The sequence below is a fragment of the Larus michahellis genome, chromosome 5 (assembly GCF_964199755.1).
Source record: "Larus michahellis chromosome 5, bLarMic1.1, whole genome shotgun sequence".
Taxonomy (NCBI): domain Eukaryota; kingdom Metazoa; phylum Chordata; class Aves; order Charadriiformes; family Laridae; genus Larus; species Larus michahellis.
Genome location: NC_133900.1, coordinates 72,665,542 through 72,678,888, shown reverse-complemented (window position 1 = coordinate 72,678,888; position 13,347 = coordinate 72,665,542).

Here is a 13,347-nt window from a genome sequence, read left to right as displayed (position 1 = left end):
TCATCACTGCTTGCGCAGAAAACAGCTGTCCCGTGGGACTAAATCCCGGTGTCCTTACATGTGGGTCCACAGCAGAAGGTGGCGATCTGTGCTGCTTTAGCACACTGTTCCTTCTTTGAAACTGCCCTCGTGCCAGCGTGGAACAGGGTGCCGAGAAAGCAGAGTACAACTGGTTCCCAGAAGATAAACTGGGCGCCAACCGTGCTCCCCTCTGTTCGGAGCCCGGCACCGTGGCACTCCTCAGCCCCAGGCGTTAGATTGGGTAAGACACACTGCAGAGAAGCACAAATGGAGTCAGTGCAGTTGGTGATGAATACAAGAGAATAAATATTTGAGATTTTTCTCCTTCCCTAAGGGCTCCTCCCCTTCTTGCTGGGCCATCTCTTCTCCTCGGACAATGAGAAAGGAAAAGGGATTGTGAAAAATGATAATAGACCAGGTGGAGGTAGCGGGCATTTCTGTGTCTCTGTGTTGCATTACTTTTAAAAATGACTTTATTTCCTCACAATGTTATTTTATGTTCCTTTATGGACAGAAAAAGGGAATGTAGAAATAGCTTGATGGGATTAGTTCTGAGATCCTGGATTGGATAATCTTTCACACACATATTAGATGAAGTTCTAGTATTGAGCATGCTGAGGTCTTCAATTACATGCAGTGTAATTTTTAGCAAGAAGTCACCCCAGACCAGATGAGTACCAGTAACAAGAAGTAAATTAAATTAACATAAAAGGAAGGGAGGTCACAAATAGGCAATAAATAATCTTTCCAGATTCCAAAGCAACGTTTGATGCTGAAATACTGTCACTTCATCTACTATCTGCTTAACACGCGTGCAATTCATTAGTTTAATATTGATTAATTCATAATATGCTCAAAGTTTAGATTCCTCATGATAAATTTCTGAAAGATTGTTTTCTTCATAAATGTATACTGTACATAGTAAATGTAAATTTTGATAGCAGGCAACACCTGATGGAAAATTTCTCATCTCTACTAGATTGCTAGTTTGGCCTAGGATGAAGTGTGGAAAATCATCAATCAATGACCCTAAAAAGCTTTTTTTCTGTTTCTCTTCCTATTTAGGTGAATTGTGTGTTTCATGTGGTGTCATTTTTCTGTTGAAGGTAGAATTAGATTCAATGCAGCACAAAACAATCGCTGACACTTTGGCCCTGAAGTGTTCTGATTTATACCTACCCTTGATTTAAATTATATTGGTAAGCTTCTGACACCAACAGCTGAGACGACTGAGTGATTGAACACCTGCCATACAGTCAAAAAATGGGCTTAAAGAAGATGGGGTTAAAATTAGTCCTCCGTGTGGTTTCGGAGGCATCCCAAAGGGTTAGAAGCCCCAGCCCCTCCAGGACATGGCATGTGGTGCTTCCATCTCCGGATAGGGAGCCCTTTGCGTGCCCTTCCCAAGGGAAAGCTTGGTTTCACCATCTTGCAGAGCTAAGCCCAGTCTTTGGGAAAAAGAAACGGTTGCTCAGGTTTTATGATGCTAGTCCTGAATGTCCTCTTGGAAAAATGAAGCAGCATCCTCTTGGTCCCTGAAGAGAAAGTAGGCTTGGCTTCTGTTTTTGTGACTAGTCGCTAAGTCATTGTGTGAATGACTACCTGGAAAGCTCCAGAGGAGCCCTGGAAAGTGTAGGTCTGTCTTTTCAAACACGTCTTGTTACTCTCTGTGAACTTATTCCAACTGTTCAATACTCTTTTGGGAAAGAGATACTCGCAAACGCACATATTCTAGTTTTCATCAGTAATGGAAGGACAGAGGTAGAAAAAAAAGGTTATTCCCTTCCTGCACTGTGATGGGATGTTTCCATATATAGAATTCATTATTGCATGATCTTTTTCACTGCCTCCTTATGCTGCAAGCTTATGTCACTTTTCTTGACTCTTTTTATTATTTTTTTTTTTACATCTTTCTCCTGGTTACTTCAGCCCTCTGGAAATATGCAGCACAGATTTTTCAATTATTTCTAACCAGACCACTTTCTTCAAAAGTTCAGTCACATTTTACCTTCTCTATGTTACTAATTACTCATGAGTCTCTTTTCTTTTTTTCTAACTGAATTTCATGAACACCCCACTTACTTTATCTTAGATAATTAGAGAAGATGGCAAATAAAACATATGAGAGAGATTTTTCAAAGGCACAGGTGAGAGATTCCTAATTCCCTGTGGCCTTTACTGAGACTTGGGCACGTAATTCTTTTTTTTTTTATTTTCTGTCTCTGAAAAACTCATGTTGTCTCTGCAGTGATCCCTATGCCCTTCTCCTCATCTCAATAGGACCTGTCAATCATCTCTAACTGCAGCTTCCCACTTCCACTCCAAGTCTATTGAATTAATTTTACAAGCAAAGTTTCTTGAAATCGAAATCAGGAATTACTATACTGTCCCATTCCCTTCATCCACTTATTCTGTAGTGCTTACTGAAAGGAATAATCAAGTTAGTCTGACAAGAGCTATGTTTTAATACTCCTTGTGAGTCTGTCTCATTCTCACGCTGTGGTAAACAGCAACTGCCTGAGCCAGCCTGTGATGGGCATCTCAGCAGGAGGCAAGTGATGGTGCTGCTCTGTGGGGTACAGAAATGAGAACAACTCTTACGCATTCAAGCTTCCGCGAAATTAGCTGTACATCAGTGTTTCTGAAAATCTACAGAAGTTTTCCAGAGGCTTCTGTGTCCCTCTGTACGTCTACACACAATGAAGCTGTCATGGAGGGAAGAGAGGGAAATCATATCAAGAACAGGACAAAAATCTTCTCCATGGCTTTGAAAGTAATTTGAGTGTGTTTCCCCTGTCTCCAAGGACCTGGGGAGCAGTGAGGTCTTTAGGTACTTTGAATTCATCCTCCCCACGTGATTACCTTGGTTGTCTGCTGATGGACGTCCTGTGGGCTGGGGCCCCCAGATTATTGCATAGTTCCTAACTGGTGCTCAGGGGCTGAGATCCTGCTTGACTTCATTGCAGCCATCATGGGCCTCATCTCCAGAACACCATCGATACCCCACCTTAGAAAACACAGATGTAATTTCACCAATCGTACCTTAAGAGTGGTGCAAGAGCAATATACTACTCCTAGGAATTAAGGTTTTGGATCCCATCATGATCTTGACTTCAGAAGATCTCAGAAAAACGGCCATAATGTGCAGGACTCATGTTCAGATTACCATAGCTTGTTTTTACTGTAACTATTAAAGGATTATTTTCAGCTCGTAAGATACCAGGGTTTTAAGCTGTACACGTGCTTATGCAATTATCTGGTTGATGCTTCCTCCCAGTTCTGAAGATCTGTTATTGCTTTTTCTTCTTCCCCGCTGGTGCCTCAGTCACCCAAGGATATTCAGTAAGAATGATTATTGATGCAGTAGGCATGTGCTGATTTACTTAATATACCAGAATGCCTATCATGATTCATTTTTTATTTATTTTCCATGAGATGCATGGTTAGTGCTTTACAGTTAAGCATAAAGACTTCTCTCCTGCCCCTAGACAATTGAAAATGACAAAACAGGAACTGGGACTGTTGAAATTAATGTAACATAAATGCAAAGAGATTGGTTGTTCTCTGTAATTTCTATTGGTATTCCTTAGAATGGTTCTGTTTAAACTTTATTACAGTGTGGGGTAAGATCACAATCTCTTCATATTGTTTTTAAATCAACGAAACTCCATGTGAGTTAAATCAAGTCGTGTCTAGACTATGCTTTTCTGCACCAAATCTTCCTAATTAATTACCTATCTTCCTCTTTGACACTTTCATATTTTTAAGACTTATCAAATTACTTTGCTCTATTGTTTGCTCATCAACTGTGCGAGCCACTAACTTAGAAATTGTGTCACGTGAATGCAAAATAGAGGAAAAAAGAAATTACGTACAACCTTTTCCCCTGCTGAACATTCTGGTGGGTGTGTGGTAGCTGAGAAGTTTTTTCATGTGTCGCTAAGCAGGAAAGCTCTTCAATGGATGAGGGTAGTTCTTCACAGGCCCCAGTCCTGCAGCCTAACGTCTAAGCAAGACCATATGGTTGGGCAAAGGTCTGTTGGTATGAATGAGGTTCTTCCTGTGGGTATCCAATCGCAGGATTAATGACTTAAAATTGATTTCTTAAGCTTCCCATCTGTTCAAGTCCTAGCAGCGCAGAGGAGTATTCTGACGCAGCTGGTAGCCATGAAATCTTACCTCATGGAAGAGGGATAGCTGGAAAAGCATCATGTTCCTCAGAAAGACTGGTGAAATGATTAAAAAAAATGAACACTTAACAGTTTTGCAAGCTCTGCTACCTGTAAGAACGGAGACACAGACCTTTCCAGAGACTCAAGGCAGAGTCTCTCTGGCTTAATGCCACACAGATGAATTCTCCAAATAACCCCATCCACTGGGCAGAAGTACTGGGATAGGTGGCCGCAGGGCACGTTTCTGCTCACTGACTGCATAGAACATTCCACCCAAAGTTCCTCAAAGGCAACCCTGAAAAGGGGCTGCCAAGCCTCTGTGGAAGGTACTTGCCTGAAACAATTTGCTGGCCCATCACTGCCTTTAACTGTTGCAACGCTTATCATTTGCAAGTCCACTTGTATTACCTAAGTGCCATGCTGAGTGGTAGGAAAGGTGTGTTCTCACCCTTTCTGTACCTTCTGTGCTCTGCTGGTTTGGAAAACAAGATGCTTTTTTTGACATTTTTTTGGAAGACTGAGCTATTTATTTCTGGCAGCGGGGATATTTTCTGGCACTGGCGTAGCGTGTTCTCTGTAAGCCACCATCAGCAAAATCCTTTTTTCTTCCTTTTTTTCAGGCTCTAACTCCTGCACTGCACAGCAGAGCCATGTAACTAAAAGCGTTGCTCCCACCTGGGACTCCCAGTTTATTGGACACCACCAGAGGACAGAGAGGGACTACTGCTGCTCTCCCCACCACAGGAGAAAGTCATTATAGCCTTAACCTCCTCCTCAGTCTCCAATGTCTTACATGGCTGGACAATGCCAACTGCATAGTCTGCAGATTCAGCATGGAATTTGGGTTATTTTGTTTATTGGTTTGTGGGATTCTTTTGTTGTTTGTTTTTTTTCCCCTCTGTAAGCTTTCTTCTAGAGACACCAGCTGCAAACCTGGGCCGGCAGCCAACTTCATCTCTCTTTGAATAAAAATAAGACGGAGCTAGTGGGAAGTGCAGAGAGGGCAGCAGAAGATCACACAGCAACTTGTGCCAACCACATGACGCTTGCCCAAGCTGCAGCGAGGTGCTGCCCCCGAGAAGGAGCCTTAAACAACACCCGTATGGACAGAGAGGCACCTGCAGAGGCACCTCGCTGAGCAGAGCCCAGGTGGTGACGGTGATGAGCTGATCTCAGCTTCTCCTGGACTTGCAGGGCCCAGAGCTGCAGGAGGAGAGGGCTTACACCCGGGTGGAGGGTCGTGGAGGGAGCAGAAGGAGGTTCCGTGTGCTCAGAGAGCGTGATGTTCCCGGGCTGAGGTGGGAACCACCAATGGATTCACTGGGGAGAAGCCAGCAGCATCTCTGTGCCGTTTGGGAGAGGTAGTGAGAGAGGGCTTGCGGCTGGAGTCAAGGGCACGAAAATAAGCAGCAGCTGCTCAGTAGGTGAATGGTGGGGGTGGGATGGGAAACAAACCGTAATTTCTTCCCTTGCAAGCCACAGAGGGTAGAAACATGCCTCCAGAAGGAAGCTAAATTCAATAGAGGAGAAATTAAGAGTTTTGCCAAACTTGTCTGGCCCCGAAAACTTTCTCTCTGATTACTCCACCCTTTCACTGAACTGATAATCACCTCCCAGTGCAGACCACCCCTTCCCCCTCCTTCCCCAGCCGCTCACCGTACCTTCTTCTTCACCAGCTGCCTTTCGACTGACCTCATTGCAGCAGTGCTGCATTTCGGACACGGATCTGTGTAGGGGGAATGACTGCTCAACTCCAGCATCACTACCTGAGCCGTCCCCGACAGCAGGACAGGTGTGTCCCTCACCTCATTAAAAAAAAATTAGGCTTTTGGAGAAAGCCAGAGCAGCAAAGGCATTCTGGGAGGTGGCAGATGTGGCTGCCCAGATGTTCTGCTGGATGAGCTGGGGATTGTTCCTGGGTACAAGCCCTGGGGTGGAACCTCAGGTTGCAGGCGTTTGGGTAGTTAGGTGATGATGGATGGACAGACACCTGGAGGTTCAGGCAGCAGATGAGTTGCAGTTTGAAAACATCTGGGATGCCTGGACTGTGAGCAAAGCTGCCAGTCTGCCTCTTTAGGAACCCCCACCCATGGACTGACGTCCTGGCCTCTGGCTGTCCCTCTCCCCAGGGAGGTGCACACTGTGGCCGGGGCTGCCCCGCTCCCTGGCTGGGGCGGTGGGACCGTCCCTGGCTGCCAGCCCCTGCCCTGCTGCCCCCCAGGCAGCCCCTGCCACCCCGGCAGCGTCTGTGCACGCAGGGGCTGTTCAACTGGATAAATTCTTAGGAAGAAAAATAAGACTAGAATACTAAAGTAAAAAAGAAAAAAAAAATAGTGACAAAAATGCAGGAGCAGCAGCAATGCCTCTGTCATGTTACAATTGTAGTTGATTAGAAGTAATCACTTTCCTGTAATTTTTTTTTGTGTTTTACAGGTCAAGGAGTAGAAGCTGCGCAAATACCTGCCTCGGACAGTTCTGCTCACTGCTCATTTCCCCGTCCTTGCAATTGAAACAGCTCATCCTAATTTCATGCAGGACAAGAAGGTTATGTGCTTAAACTAATACAGGACAGGAATGGAGCTGTGACTCTGTGGACTGGAAGCAATCACCCACAAAACATAGACCAGAAGAGTCCAGAGGATGATGAAATGTCAACATGCTTCTGGAAATACCTGTTTGTCAGAGAAACACAAAAAAATAATCCCATTCTTTGCGCGCACACACCCCCCCCCTTCAATTTATGTAACTGGCTTTTAAAAACAATGGAGCTGGTAGAAGAAAACAATATGAACCTCTAAAAAGTCTTATGAACAGGGAGAGAGTTAGGCATGTCCCTAGGAAGACTGAGGAAAGATCTCTTCCTGTTGTAATATATGAACAGTGTATCAAACAAAAAACGGTGTGTGTACATATATAATGGGTTCTAAATGCCAGAACATTTGTCATTCATTGCCTATTCGCCTCTCACAAAATCTTACATCGTTGCTGTCAAAATAACTGTCCATTATACCAGTAGAGAAGGGTCCTTAGAACTGGAGACAAAACACCTCACACCCCCATTAGGCCTCTTTTACTGTCATTTCTTGAGAAGACCCTTAGTGCAAACGAAAAATCTGGCACATTCCTCTTCATAAACACCGTCATTTACTAGCAGGTAAAGATAGGAGAAGAGTCCTTTTGATGCATACCATAGAAGATAATTAATTAGAGTTGTAATTCAGCAGAAAAGTGTTAAATTTAAACTTCAGAAGAATTATAAAACTAAATGAATTGACCTGGAATGTGCTGGAATTTCTAGCAACTTACTTAATTGCCCTAAATTAAATGACCTAAGAACATGATCGGCCATTAAAAAATTTAATTGGTTGACCTGACCTGTGAGCAGGCAGTAAATAACAAACTGAGGGAGGATTGATAATAAATGTGTACTCTGAGAGGAAGAGAGTGCATCTCTACAGGAAAATACAAATCATTTCTATAAGAATTCCTGGCCCATAGAGATTACCATTTTAAATCTGTTCCCATTCATTTCTTGGAAGGCCCGAGGGCTTCAGCAGGTGGACTTCAAATAATATTTTGAAGGAGGAAGCTCCCAATATAAGCTTTTAAAGCCAGAGATGCCAAACGGGCAGTTTTCTTTCTGCTGCTCTGTTTCCTTAACTCCCATCTCCTTTGTGCGGTGAGAGCCCAGCCTCCGTCAGCTCTCGCAGATGTTCAAAGACATGGACTGATGAATGAACTCAATATACAGTATCTCCGTTCTTTGGATTTCAATGTGGTTCCTAGATCTTTAGCAGAATTCCCTAATCCTTTACACCACATCTATAAAGTAGTGAAAACGGCAGGGACGTTTAACTTAATGGGCTCTGAAGCTGGTACAGATGACCCTGAGGGCACACACAGAAGACTTCAATGTTGCCCTTGAAAAAAAAAAAAGTTCCTGAATAAAAACAAGTTCATTAAAACAGAAGCACAAATATAGAAACACACACCCAAAAAAAAGAGGTTCTGCAGCTCAGCTTTGAGGAGCCCAACTTCTGTCTCCGTCTACGGGACTATAAACTCCAACTGATGCAGCAGAAGAGAATTTGGGCCAGTGTGTACATACCGTGGCAGACTTAATCACGCCATATGTTTGTTTGTTTTACCAGTTCCTCCCCCACATACGACTAATGTATGATATTCAGGCCTTCCAGGAGCTGGAAAGAGCTGCCTCCACGGCATTCCCTCTGGGTGCCATTCCCACAGGATATAAAGCATCAGGTCTTTTTAATCACCGCCCTGCCCACGCAAGGTGTCCTGTAGCCAGCGTCACCCACACAGGGAAAGTTCACAACCTTTGCCACTGGAAACATCAGAGGACAGTTCCTGAAATAATTTTCATCAGCTAAGTGTCCGCTTCCTCACACCGACTGAAAGCAAGCCACCTGCTCCCGAAATGCCAGCATTTTCCCTTTTCGTTGCCTTTCTCATGCTGCTGAAAGCGTGACATGTGTTCACCGCAGCAGTGGGTGCTGCCAAATGGCATAAGATCACTTGCGCTACAGGGATAAAACTCTATGCAAATCTAAGGGATTTGAAAAGCTACTCAGAGGCTCAGGTGGCTTTATTCAATAAAAGCTAAAGCAAACAGGGCCTGAAATATGGCTTGGTAGGGACCTGTGCATCCTAAGGCAGAAACGCTGGAGATGATGTGAGTCAGCACTGAAGTTCTGGGCAAGTTTCAGTGTTTGTCAGAATCAGAAAGTCATCCACCCAATTAAGGATTGATTTTAAACTTATACTTCCCCTTCATTATTATGCACTGCAAGAGCGTACTACAAACATTAGTATCCCATTATTGGTCCATAATGTGGTGCCATTACTCTGTCCCAGCTCAAATTACCACTGTAATGGCTACTGGCTTCCAATAACCTACCCCAATGTGAGATTCCACAAGGGAGACACAGTTTATGTGAGGCACCACTATAAATGTCTCGTAATATGCATAAAAGACCAAATTGCACATAAAAGATTGAACATCTTCTGAATGCAAAGCCTCTGCGCTCTCTGCAACAGATGTTTTCTTTCATGCTGCCCAGAACGGAGTATATCTTGGGGATTGTTTTAATGCAAATATATATCGTCTCTATAAACAGTTGCCGGTGCCACTTGTGGCATCTGCTTCCCTTCTAGTTTGCTGTTGACTTCTCCCTCTTTTTAGTTTAGACTGGGATGCGAATATGTAAACTAATGTTGGACTCACCCTTTAGAGTGCAAAGACATGCAGGTGTCGTCCTCCACGGAGCTGCTCCCCAGTCTCCTGTCACACGCTGCCGATCAATGCGATTTCGGTCACCCGGACTGCAATTCAATTGGGTTCCCCATTGCCCGCAATTTCTTGTCCGTCTCACTGCCACGTGTTGGATTTCCCCCTGCTCAGCGCTCACATCAGGCCTTACAACAGACGTGCTCTGCTAAATCGACTCCACACACACTGCCTTCCCCACCCAGCCCCTCACAGGTCATCATTATTTATTTAGTTTGAACTCTGCGTTTTTTTCAAAATACTTTAATTGTAATTCTCTGTTCCTATTTTTCCCTATTTACAGTTGCCATCATATGTTTACTAAACTTTGATTGAATAATCTTTGAAATATATCCTTAGAAGTACGCCATATTTTAAAACAAAAGATAACAAATCACTCTAACAGGCACATGCAATTCGGACTACCACTTTTTTTCGCGCACAATTTATTTGTGCGTATATAAAATGTAGACCACTACCCAATCTATCAGGAAAAATTCTCCATTTAATTTTTCTTTCATCTGTCTCCCTCTGTGATCTGCATCTAACAGTCAATAACTCTTTTCCTCCCGCGTCATATGTTCCGTCAGCTTTCTTTTCTACGATTTTAAATTTAATAGGCAGACTTTTTTTTTTAAATCCATATATTTTTTTTGTATTTGCTGATACAAGAGCCTATAGCGTTTTTTATTTTACTTTTCAGAAAACTAGGTCTCTCTCGTTAAACACCCGCTTCTTTGCCATCCATCATATTAAACAAACTTGCATACTTCATAGGATTAAGTAATACCTTCTCCATTGACAGCAGTATCCTGCAGTCAGAAGTTCTCTACTTTCTTTCTTATTCCTAAGTGAGGAAAGATTGAAAAGTGTGCTATTAAAAATCTGATAAAGATTGGGAACATTCCTGCTCAATTCACTGATAATAAACTTCTTGACTTGAAGTTAGACTGCGGACACGTGAATGAAGATGAGTAAAGTGCCTACTAATGTAAATTGTGTCTGCTGTTTCTTAAAAGAAGGACTGAGGGTTTAGTTTCCTCTGAGCCCATCCTGACACACTGAATGAAGATAGTAAGTATTTTGACAGTGAGCCTTCCTAGAGTTTTCATTGCCATGGGGACTCTAATAGACAGATCTCCAAGAAATCCGTGTGGAAGTTATTGCTTTCCTCCTTCTTTAGCAGTAATATCTGAATTTGGGGATGCTCGTACTTGCCAATTTTACCATTATCAAAATTACATGTCCTTATTTCTTTGACAGATTTCTAATAACATGAAATGAAACATTGCTATGAAGTAAAGATTTTATGTTATTGCTTTCAGGAAGCGAAAGGGAAAGGAAGCTGCCTATTTCCATCAAGTAATTAAAAGGTTTTAATGTTTTGATGTATAGGGCAAGCGGACTCTCTGACTGGAATAACAATTTGGATTTCAGTGAGCAATCATCTAGCTTGTGCCATATTAAAATCAGAAGAAAAGAATTGGAATACCATTTTTCGTAGTAAAATCATACTATTGTTTTAAAGGCATTTTGATCTCAAATCATATTACATTATATTAGCATTAAATCATATTTCTGAAGAGATGGAACATATTTATCTTAGACATTATCTAACTTTAAAAAGGCTGTAAAGAAGTCTCTGGAAGGAAACAAAATGGCTGAGAAGGTACATTTGTTTAGTCTTGCTTTGTAATTAACAGTTGTTAATGACTTAGAATCAATCTGATTAATGGGGCATTGTCTTTGCAAATTTGTTTTCTGTACTGTAAGGAAAAGACGGAGGAAGAACTGTAAGAAAGGTTATTAAGACAGCACTAACTTCAATAATGAGACTAAGCAAACTCTATATCACTTCTGATGGAACAAATTAACAATGAACAAAACAAGGGGGAAAAAAAAAAGTCTTTGTAAAGACAATTTACCAAAAGCAAGCGGTAGACTGCAATTTCAAATGAAGACCTTTAGGAATGAAATCTGACCCCTAGCCATCACAAGAGACCCAGAGATCCCAGGATTAATGTTCTGTCCCTTTCAAATTACAAGTTTAGCCAAATACATTTTAAGCTAAATTTCTTGCAGCCAGTTGAAATTAGTGGGTAACTTTAGTAAGTTTTAGGTCAGGTCTTTCTCTTCTAGTGAGACTTGGCTGACTTAGGTAGCAAGTACTGGGGAAACAGCAGCTTTAGGTTGGAGAGTCCCAGCTTCTACTTTGACAATAACTTGCGACACCAAGCTAGCTGGGTTTCTTTCTTTATTAATTCTCTTCCTATTAAGGCTGATAGAAACTGCTGTCCTGATTTGACGTGACAGTATTGGAGCTCTTATTTTCTCTGAAGGACTCACACCTGCAAGTATTCTCTGAAAACAAAATGATGAATCATTAGTAAAGTGGTTCTGCTTTTGTACTGGTGGCTCCAATTAGCTAGGAAATTAGCTAGGTCTTCACCACTGAGACTACAACCAGGCCCTTGTTAGCTCTATTGATTTCCATCTACTCACAATTTGAAAAGTCGGTTACTGAAACTGGGCATCTTCCAGAATTGGGATCTCTTTGATTATTTTAGCTTTTTGAAATTCTTCATCTTCTGTCCAAGTGTCATGGTTTGGGCTGGGCTGGCCACTAAAACAAACGACAGATGCTCTCTTATCTCTCTCCCCTTCAGAGAGGAGAGAAAATAAGACAGAGAGAGACTTATGAGTTGAAAAGAAACTAAACTACTTTAATGAAATATTAACAATAAAATAGAATTAAGAGAAATATAATAATATTAATAAGATAATAATGATATATATAGAATATATACAAAACCAGTATCAATCTCCCAGGATGACGATCATGTCACCAGCAGGCACTGGGAAGGTCCCAGGCTGGATTCAGCAATGGACAGGAACTGGATTCTGGACCTGGAGACAGGAACACATGGATCGGGATCAACGGCAGATGGACAGACAGAGTCCTCCTTGGATGCTGGCCATTGAAGAAAGAGGCCAACACTTTGATCCCTCGGCTTTTATACTGAGCATGGGGCAGATGGGACGGAATCGTCCTGTTGGTCAATTTTGGTTCACCTGTCCTGTCCGCTCCTCCCTGCAGGTGCGACCCCTCTATGCTTTTCTGCTTCCGACTCTCCAATGGAGCAAATAACAAAGTTATCTGACCTTGGTTGTTATAGCAATAAGTATAGCCGGAGCGTCCCTGCATACTGTCCCTTGGTATTCTCTATAAACATCAGACCTTACCACTGTGGAAGTGGACCCTGGATGAAAAATACACCATAAATTTCAGAGAGTGCAGTCTGTTAGAAGAGACTTAACTGAAAAGTAAAATTTCTGAACAGAAAATTGGTTCTTTTTTACCTCAAACCAGGACAACAAGCCTTCTCTTCCTCCTGTCCTAGGACAGAGCTTATTTCATTAGAAGCATTTGATTATAATCTGTTATTTCTCAGAGATGCACAAGAAAAGATTTCCTTCACCTCAGATGGCTCTACTAAATATTATCTAAAATTTTCCATCTGCCATGATATAAGAAAACCTTAACTCTGTGTCCTACTGCACATGATGTGCATCTGCTCAGTTGTCAGCTACTTCCAACATCAGACACTTAAATACATTTAGATTTGAGAAATTGTAATTTTCTTGATTGTAAACATTTGCAAATGCTATGAAGTGTTGTCTTCTTTAAATGCTGGAAAAGACTTAAACTGAAAATAAAAAAATGTGATATAATAATTTAAAATCACCATAAAATAAATGATTTTGATGAAACAACGCAGCAACAAACAAGCAGGAATTCTGCAGACACAAACAATTACAGGCCTGGGTGTTCTGTGTTTTGCCATAAGAGTTTTTTTCCTCCACATT